Below are 8,520 nucleotides of genomic sequence, written 5' to 3'. Positions count from 1 at the left end.
GTCTCCCTTTAATCTCAGGGTCACTGTTGTCTTTACAATTAATTTGATAATAAAACATGTATTGTAACATCTTTTGTATTGTTTTAAATTGCTATTTAAATATCCTATATTTATTAGAATCATCCCAATGGCTACCAATGGGGACCTTAGAGTTAAAGATGTTAATTGATTTTGCCTAAGGCTATATATCTGATCAGTGGCAAAATCAGGATTTTAAGCTATACCTGTCTGGCTCCAAAACCAATCTCAAAATGCAATCCACTTGTGCCTTGTCTTCCTCAGAGATGTGTGAGCCCAGAGGCTCCATCCACCTCACAGTCCCTAATAGATGGTCTTGACTAGAGTAGAGCCTCGATTAGAGCAGGCCCTTGACAAATATTGGCAATTCTTCCCCCATTGCCTCTCTCCTTAGTCATCTGTTCTCCGTAACTCTGAGGCCATCATGCTCTTCTCTCTGTTTTCTTCCTCTCTCCTAGGTTTTCTCCTTTCTTCCCTTCCCTCTCTGCCTTCTTCCTTCCTACACAGTAAAATTTCTAAGTGTGTACTTTTTATTTTATTTTATTTTATTTTATTGGGGACTTGGTGAAGGGGACAGTGTTGGGGAATTGGGGAAGGGGAACATTGTGTTTTTCCAGGACCCATCAGTTCCAAGTCAAGTTGTTGTCCTTCAATCTTAGTTGTGGAGGGTGCAAACTCAGCTCCAAGTCCAGTTGCTACTGTCAATCTAGTTGTTCAGAGTAGGGGATGGAGTGGGGGGCGGCGGGCTCTGCAGTCCACCATCCCATGCAGGATTCGAACTGGCAACCTTATTGTTAGGAGCACGAGGCTCTCACCAGCTCAGTGCCAGCTCTGCTAGCTCACTGGCGCATGTGGGAATTGAACCAGCAACCCCTTTTTGCTCACAGCGTGCACTCTAACCAACTGAGCAAACGGCCCACCCATGTCACCTTGCAGCTGCTGACTGAATGCTCCTGCGCACTGACTTTGAAGTCATAAGGAAGTGTCTTAGAATGCTAGGACCCGAGGGAATGATCTTGGTAAAACTTCTTTATCCGGTGGTTTGGAATGCTGAGTCCATCCGGGACATCATACGTATATGTGTAAGCACAACTTGTGTTTGATCACAATGAGTTTCGGTGAAGCAGCTGCCAGACAAATCGAATCGACTAACTGGGTATAGATAGTCAAATTGACTTCTTTGTGACAGTTGTAAATAAAAGTTATTCGCCCACCAGTATCAGGGCTCGCTCTCTCTGTCTGCAGAGATGAGACCTCTGGCATGAAGAAACTCTACTTTTGACTCTTGAATTTCTTACCCCTTCGCCACCCCTCCTCGAGCTCCCCAGCCCATGTCACGTGGGACGTGATATCTGGCACCCTAACATAGGGCCTTGAAGAGGAAGAGTGAGAGTCAGAGTCTAAAAAAGAAGGTTTAATGGTGATAGGGCCCTGGGAGGAGCCGCGGCAGCTACCAGATAAGGAGGTAGAGAAAATCCCAGGGAATTTAACCAGGGTAAAGGAGAATTTACTAAAATACTTTTGTGTGAAAGAGTGTGAGTGTGTGAGTGACTACAGTTCCACAGCGTCAGCTACGGAGCTCGAGTGGGCACTGATCGGCGATTTTGTGGTCACGTCGGAAGGCATAATGGCGATTTTACTGAAAAGTCAACCAGGCCTGGGGTTTATACAGGCACGCCTTAGTCAAGACGGACTTTAAATTCCCGCAAGGAAAGCAGCCAGAGGGGCATCTGAATCAACTTTGAGTGAAACGCCTACTTTCTTTCTTGTTACATGGGAAATGCTGAGAGCCAAAACAGACCTTATATTGGTCTGTTCAAACAGCTTCTTAAAGCTGGGGGAGCTCAAATTTCAGACCAGAGATTGGAAGAGCTTTTAAGGGTAATTGAAACTTATTGTTCCTGGTCTCTTAATTTAGGAATAGTAGACTTGAAAGCATGGGAAGAAATTGGTGATGAACTCTGTGAACTACATTATTCAGGCATTCCTCTTCCAGCAACAATTTGGATTACTTGGCAGATAGTCCAGTCAGTTTTAGAGCCTTTACAAACAGACACGGAAGATGAAGGAGACAAGAATGAGGAAGAGGGTTATAATTCGCCTTCAATCCGTTTGCTTTCGCCTATGCCTCCACTGCCATCAGCTATGGCATTGGAGAGGGGACATCCCACGCTGCAGGAAGACAGTGCTAACCCTTTCCTCCCTGCCTCTTGCCCCCCTCCCCCTCCTAGGAGAGGTTCACAGACACAGCTTTCCACAGTAGAAAGAGCCATCTGGCAGGCATGTCTGGAGGGTGACTTGAAAGCTTTAGCTTTTCCTGTTATACTTCATGAGCGTGTTGCTCCTGATACAGATCCTCACAACCCAAACGGAGTTTATGAACCTCAGTATGAGGCTTTTCCTTTTAAGATATTGAAAGAATTAAAACTTGTTGTAACTCAGAATGGTCCTACTTCGCCATTCACCCTAGGTATAATCCGTAATTTGGCTGATGGAAATCATTTAATTCCTATAGATTGGTGTACAATGGCTCAGACATGCCTTTCGTCTGCTCAATTTTTACAATTCAAAACTTGGTGGATAGATGGAGTGTAAACCCAGAGTGCATACAACCAGTCCCAGAACATTGCTATTTCTCAGGATCAGCTCTTAGGGATGAGTGAATGGGAAAGCACCCAGAATCAGCTACTTATGGATGATCGGGCTATAACTCAATTAAAAAGGATTTGCTTAATTGCATGGGAAAAAATAGAAACAGATGGTCAGGCTCCAAAGGCTTTTCAAAAAATCCTGCAAGGTCCAATGGAACCATATACAGAATTTGTAGCCCGCTTGCAAGATGCAAGAAGGAAGCAGGTAACTAATTTGCAAGCAGCTGAAATCATTCAACAAATCCTTGCCTTTGATAATGTAAATGATGATTGTAAAAATGCTATTGGGCCAATGAAAGGAAAGAATGATCTGTCAGGTTATATTCGCTTATGTCAAGGAGTGGGAACAGAGTAATTTAAGGCTGTAATCTTAGCTCAGGCAATGGCAGGAATAAAAATCGGACAGAATAAATGCCCAGGAAGTTGTTATAATTGTGGGAAATCTGGTCATACAAGAAGAGAGTGTAGAAAGAAAAGTAGAAACAGTTCCCGTCCACCTAATACTGCAGCTCCTAGGGAACCCAGACAGCCCGGACTGTGTCCGAAGTGCCAAAAAGGAAATCATTGGTCTTCCAAATGCCGATCAGCTTATAATAGAAATGGCACTCCGCGTCAGAGAAACGGGAGAAGGGACAGCCAGGCCCAGACAAGAACCGGGGCATATATGGCACAGGAGATGCTTTAAAATTATCAGGCAGTGCCCCCTCTAGACTTAATGTCCAACAATTAAGTCCAGCCACGGAAGGGAGTGCTGCAGTCGATGTCCGTACAGCACAGGATATTTCATTGCTCCGTGGAGAATCCCCCCTCCGTGTATCCACAGGAATTTTTGTCCGATCCCTCCTAATACTGTTGGACTTCTCCTTGGTCGTTCTTGTTTAACTTCCAAGGGAGTCACTGTTCATACTGGGATCATAGATTCTGCTTCTGAGGGAGAAATTCAAGTAATAATGTCTTCTTCAGTTCCCCAGTCTGCGAAGAAGGGAGAACCAGTCATGCCACTACTTCTCCTCCCATATACTCTCCCAGGAAAAAAGGGAGGCAGAAGGGGAACCGGAGGATTTGGAAGTACTTGTCAGGCAGGTGTTTTTCTAGCAGAAAAGATATCAGGAATTCATCCTGTTTGTCAAATTGAAATCCAAGGCAAAAAAATTAAAGGTCTTTGAGATACAGGGGCTGATGTACCTAAAAGACCTTAAATTTTTTGAATTCCTCTGGTTTAAGTACTGAACCACACCTTGGATGGACTGCAGCTGAGAGGCATTTCAACAGCATGCTTAGTCCAAAACCCTTGGAAAACATTCCTATCTGGTGGAAAGATATCCAAACTAATCAATGGCATTTAAGAACCTTATTAACATGAGGATGAGGCTTTGCTTGTATTTCTCCAGGTCAGGCAGAACGGCCCTTGTGGGTGCCTGGCAGGTGTGTGAAACCTTACCATGAGCGATGGCTTGAGGAAGAGAAAATTAGCACGGATAGCAGACATAGAACCTCCAGTGTTCCAAATGTCCGGTCTATCCCTGACAACCACGCTGAAAACCACCTGATCGTCCCACCCCCCAGAGGACGCACTCCCAAGACAGAGGAAGCTCAACTTCCCACATGGGGGCAATTGAAAAAGCTGTCTCAGATGGCAGAAAAGAATCTGGATGACAAAGGCATACCTAAAAATGACACCAACATGTTACTTTCAATGCTTGCAGTAATTTCAGTTGTAAATTGTCTTTTGCAAAGCGTTGTAGCAGTTAATTTAAATTATTGGGCTTATTTGCCTAATCCTTCTTTATTTACTCTTTCAAATCACATGGCCTTGGGCTATTTGAAAAACACCTATTTGCATGGGTTTAAAGACCCCCCCATGTCTCCCACTTTGTCACCAAACCTGGGAAGTTCCCAGAGAGAAAGGAAATAACTACTTTAAAATGTAACTGGAATATTTCTACTTATTGTGTTTAATCTTAACTTTACTGTAAATATCCAACAACTACAGCAGGAGATGGAATTGATGACGTATGCTCACTTATCACTCCTGATTGACGATGAACCGCTTTCCGCAGCTGCAGAAGAGTTTTCTACTTTAAACCCCCTCCCTTGGGTAAATACCCTTGGGGAAGGACTTATGGGTTCATTTCTAATCTTATTGATTTTATTGTTTCTGTTTTACCTAGTCATTTGCCACGGACAACAAAAGCTCAAACAGGAAATAATCAGGAAACCACCTAGTCTGTGTTCCTTATTTTGCTAAAATCAAAAAGGGGGGATATCACCTTGCAGCTGCCCACTTGAATGTTCCTGTGCACGAATCCTTTGAAGTCATAAGGAAGCATCTTGGAATGCTAATACCTGAGGGAATGATCTCAATAAAACTTCCTTATCCAGTGGTCTCGGAATGCTGAGTCCATCCTGGGGATCATACCTATGCGTGAAAGTAAAACTTGTGTTTGATCACAATGAGTTTCGGTGAAGCAGCTGCCAGACAAATCGAATCAACTAACTGGGTATAGATATTCAAATTGACTTCTTTGTGGCAGTTGTAACTAAAAGCTATGAGCCCGCCGGTATTGGGGCTCTGTAGGCAGAGAGGAGACACCTGGCCTGCAGAAACTCTACTTTTGACTCTTGAATTTCTTAACCCTTTGCCATCCCTCCTTGAGCCCCCCAGCCCATGTCACATGGGACGAGATACACCCAAAATGTGTACTTTTTTTTTATGGTGCCAATTTTAAATAGTTTTATATAAGACATCGCATTTTCCACTTTACAATACAGTGCTTATAAAGTGCATCGTTATTTCCTTTCCCTGTGCACATACTTCCATAGTCAAGTATCAAGAATGCCCAGTTTTGTGTTTTTCTTTTTTTTTTTTTAATATATAGCAGCTCAACTTTAAAACTGCTGTGAATTTGCTACAAATTTGGGTCCTTCCATATTTTGTGTGGAACAGTGCTAAATCTATGCTCATGATTGGCTTAATCAACCTTTTCAATGGTGGGTCCAGAAGAAGCACCACCAGAAGGAGGGGCTCCACCACCAGGGAAGCCTCCAGGCATCTCTCCTGGCATGCCTCCTGCACTCTGGTACAGCTTGGTAATGATAGGATTGCAGACTTTTTCCAGCTCTTTCTGCTGATGTTCAAATTCTTCCTTCTCTGTAGTCTGATTCTTATCAAGCCAGTTGATAATTTCATTGCACGTGTCAAGAATCTTCTGTTCGTCCTCATCATTGATCTTGCCTTGGAGTTTTTCATCTTCAACAGTTGCTTTCATGTTGAATGCATAGGATTCAAGTGAATTCTTGGAAGACACTCTTCCAAGTCCCTCTGCTTCCCATCTTCACCTTTGTAATTCTCAGCTTCCTGGACCACACGCTCAATGTCTTCCTTGCTCAGGCGACCCTTGTCATTAGTGTTGGTAATCTTGTTCTCTTTTCCTGTACTTTTATCCACAGCAGAGAGACATTGAGTATGCCATTGGCATCAATATCAAAAGTGACTTCAATCTGAGCAATCTGAGGAACACCACGAGGTGCAGGAGGTATGTCTGTGAGTTCAAACTTGCCAAGCAAATTGCTATCCTTGGTCATGGCCCGCCCCGCTCACCTTCATAAACCTCAATAAGCACACCAGGCTGGTTGTCAGAGTAGGTAGTAAAGGTCTGTGTCTGCTTGGTAGGAATGGTAGTATTGCGCTTGATGAGGACAGTCATGACTCCACCAGCAGTTTCAATGCCAAGGAAAAGAGGAGTGACATCCAACAGCAGCAAATCTTGAACATTTTCAGATTTGTCTCCAGATAGGATGGCTGCCTGGACAGCTGCACCATAAGCAACAGCCTCATCAGGGTTGATGCTCTTATTCAACTCTTTTCCATTGAAGAAATCCTGTAGGAGTTTCTGAATCTGGGGGATACAGGTAGAAACACCCACCAGGAGAATATCATGGATCTACGACTTGTCAAGCTTGGCATCCCGAAGGGCTTTCTCTACAGGGTCCAGGGTGCCATGGAAAAGGTCAGCATTCAATTCTTCGAATCGGGGACGAGTGATAGAGGTATAGAAGTCGGTTCCCTCATAGAGCGAATCAATATCAATACTGGCCTGGGTGCTGGAAGAGAGAGTACGCTTAGCATGTTCACAGGCAGTACAGAGGCGATGGACAGCCCTCTTGTTCTCACCGATGTCTTTTCTTATACTTGTGATTGAATTCTGCAACAAAATGGTTGACCATTCTGTTGTCAAAGTTTTCTCCACCTAAGTGGGTGTCCCGAGCTGTAGATTTGACCGCAAAGACTCCATCTTCAATTGTGAGAATTGACACATCAAAAATGCCACCTCCCAAGTCAAAGATCAGCACATTTCTTTCAACTCCAACCTTTTTGTCTAAGCCATAAACAATAGCAGCAGCAGTTGGTTCATTGATGATTCTAAGCACATTGAGACCAGCAATAGTTCCAAGATCTTTGGTAGGCTGACGCTGAGAGTCATTGAAGTAAGCAGGTAAAAAAAAAATGTACTGTGACAACAGCATTAGTAATAGTCTTCCCAAGATAGGCTTCTGCAATTTCCTTCATCTTTGTTAAAACCATAGATGACACTTCTGGACAGAAACTTTTTTCTCTCCCTTATATTCAATTTGGACCTTGGGCCTGCCAGCATCATTCACCACAATGAAGGGCCAATGCTTCATATCAGATTGAACAACAGCATCATCAAATCTACATCCAATCAGGCGTTTGACATCAAAAACCATGTTGGTGGGATTCATTACAACTTGATTCTTTGCAGCATCACCGATCAATCGTTTGGTATCAGTAAAGGCGACAAAACTTGGGGTGGTTTGGTTGCCCTGATCATTGGCAATTTTTTCCACTCTTCCGTGTTGGAAGACACCCGCACAAGAGTAGGTGGTGCCGGGATCAATGCGAACTGCAGGTCCTTTAGACATGGTTGCTTCAGCATTTTCTATTGCTTCAGCATAAGCGCTGTCTCGTGAAGAAGACAGATTCTGACAGCTTCCCCCTCGTTCAATGAGCCAAAGTGTGTACTCTTGATTGCTCTAGGAGAAGGTGATGGTCTTTAGCCTGGGAAAGTAGAAAGGACTAGGAAGTGCAGAGAGCAAAAAAATTGCATGATGGCCCTCAAACATGTTTAGTTTGGACAGCTTAGTCTTTTAAAGGAAGGTGAATTAAAATGCTTTCAGGCAAGGTGGATACTGTCCTGTTGTTACATTTTCTACCACTCCCTATTATCTTTATACCCCTTCACCTCATCCATTTATTTTACGTGCCTGGCCCTGAAGGCGTTGGACTTTGAGACGTTTGCTTTAGAAGTCTCTTTATCTCATTTGATAGAGCAGGTGTGACATTTTATGTAACATAAAACATGAAAATATTATTATTAATATTTTTCTGTGTTTTTATTTGTGACTTTTTAAATCTTAGTATTGTCTTTTCCTCCCTATAGGACTATCTCTTTCTCTGTAAGCAGCTGGCCCACAGGCAGATAAGCTAGCAGGTAGTCAAGGTCTCCCAGCCACATGGGGATGCTGCTTATCAGACAGCCTGTTCTGTATGTTGTCAGCCGTCAAGGTCTCCCGGCTCCTTGGGACGCTGGGTGCCTGAGAGGAGGCCTGCAGGGCCTGCCAGGTCATTTCTCCCACGGAACGCTCTTTGTTTTGTGGTATCTATATAAGCTGGCTTCTTCTCCACCTTGGGGAGGATCACTACCTGCCCTGCCGGCCACCACTGGAGGCTCTCCCTGGTCAGTAATGCTCAATAAACCTACATCCTGCACTCAGCCAGCTGGTGTGTTCTCTGGGCTTCAGGCTTCTCAGGCACAAGTCTTGGAACAAC

General features: G+C 43.9%; 1 pseudogene; it reads right to left on the bottom strand.

The window, feature by feature from the left end:
* Positions 1-5,528: 5,528 nt before the first annotated feature.
* Positions 5,529-7,613, bottom strand: LOC109378718 (heat shock cognate 71 kDa protein pseudogene; annotated as a pseudogene).
* Between the last annotated feature and the right edge of the window lie 907 nt (positions 7,614-8,520).

This window comes from Hipposideros armiger, unplaced genomic scaffold (assembly GCF_001890085.2).
Source record: "Hipposideros armiger isolate ML-2016 unplaced genomic scaffold, ASM189008v1 scaffold_2719, whole genome shotgun sequence".
NCBI classification, from domain to species: domain Eukaryota; kingdom Metazoa; phylum Chordata; class Mammalia; order Chiroptera; family Hipposideridae; genus Hipposideros; species Hipposideros armiger.
This window is presented reverse-complemented; position numbering and strand designations above follow the sequence as displayed.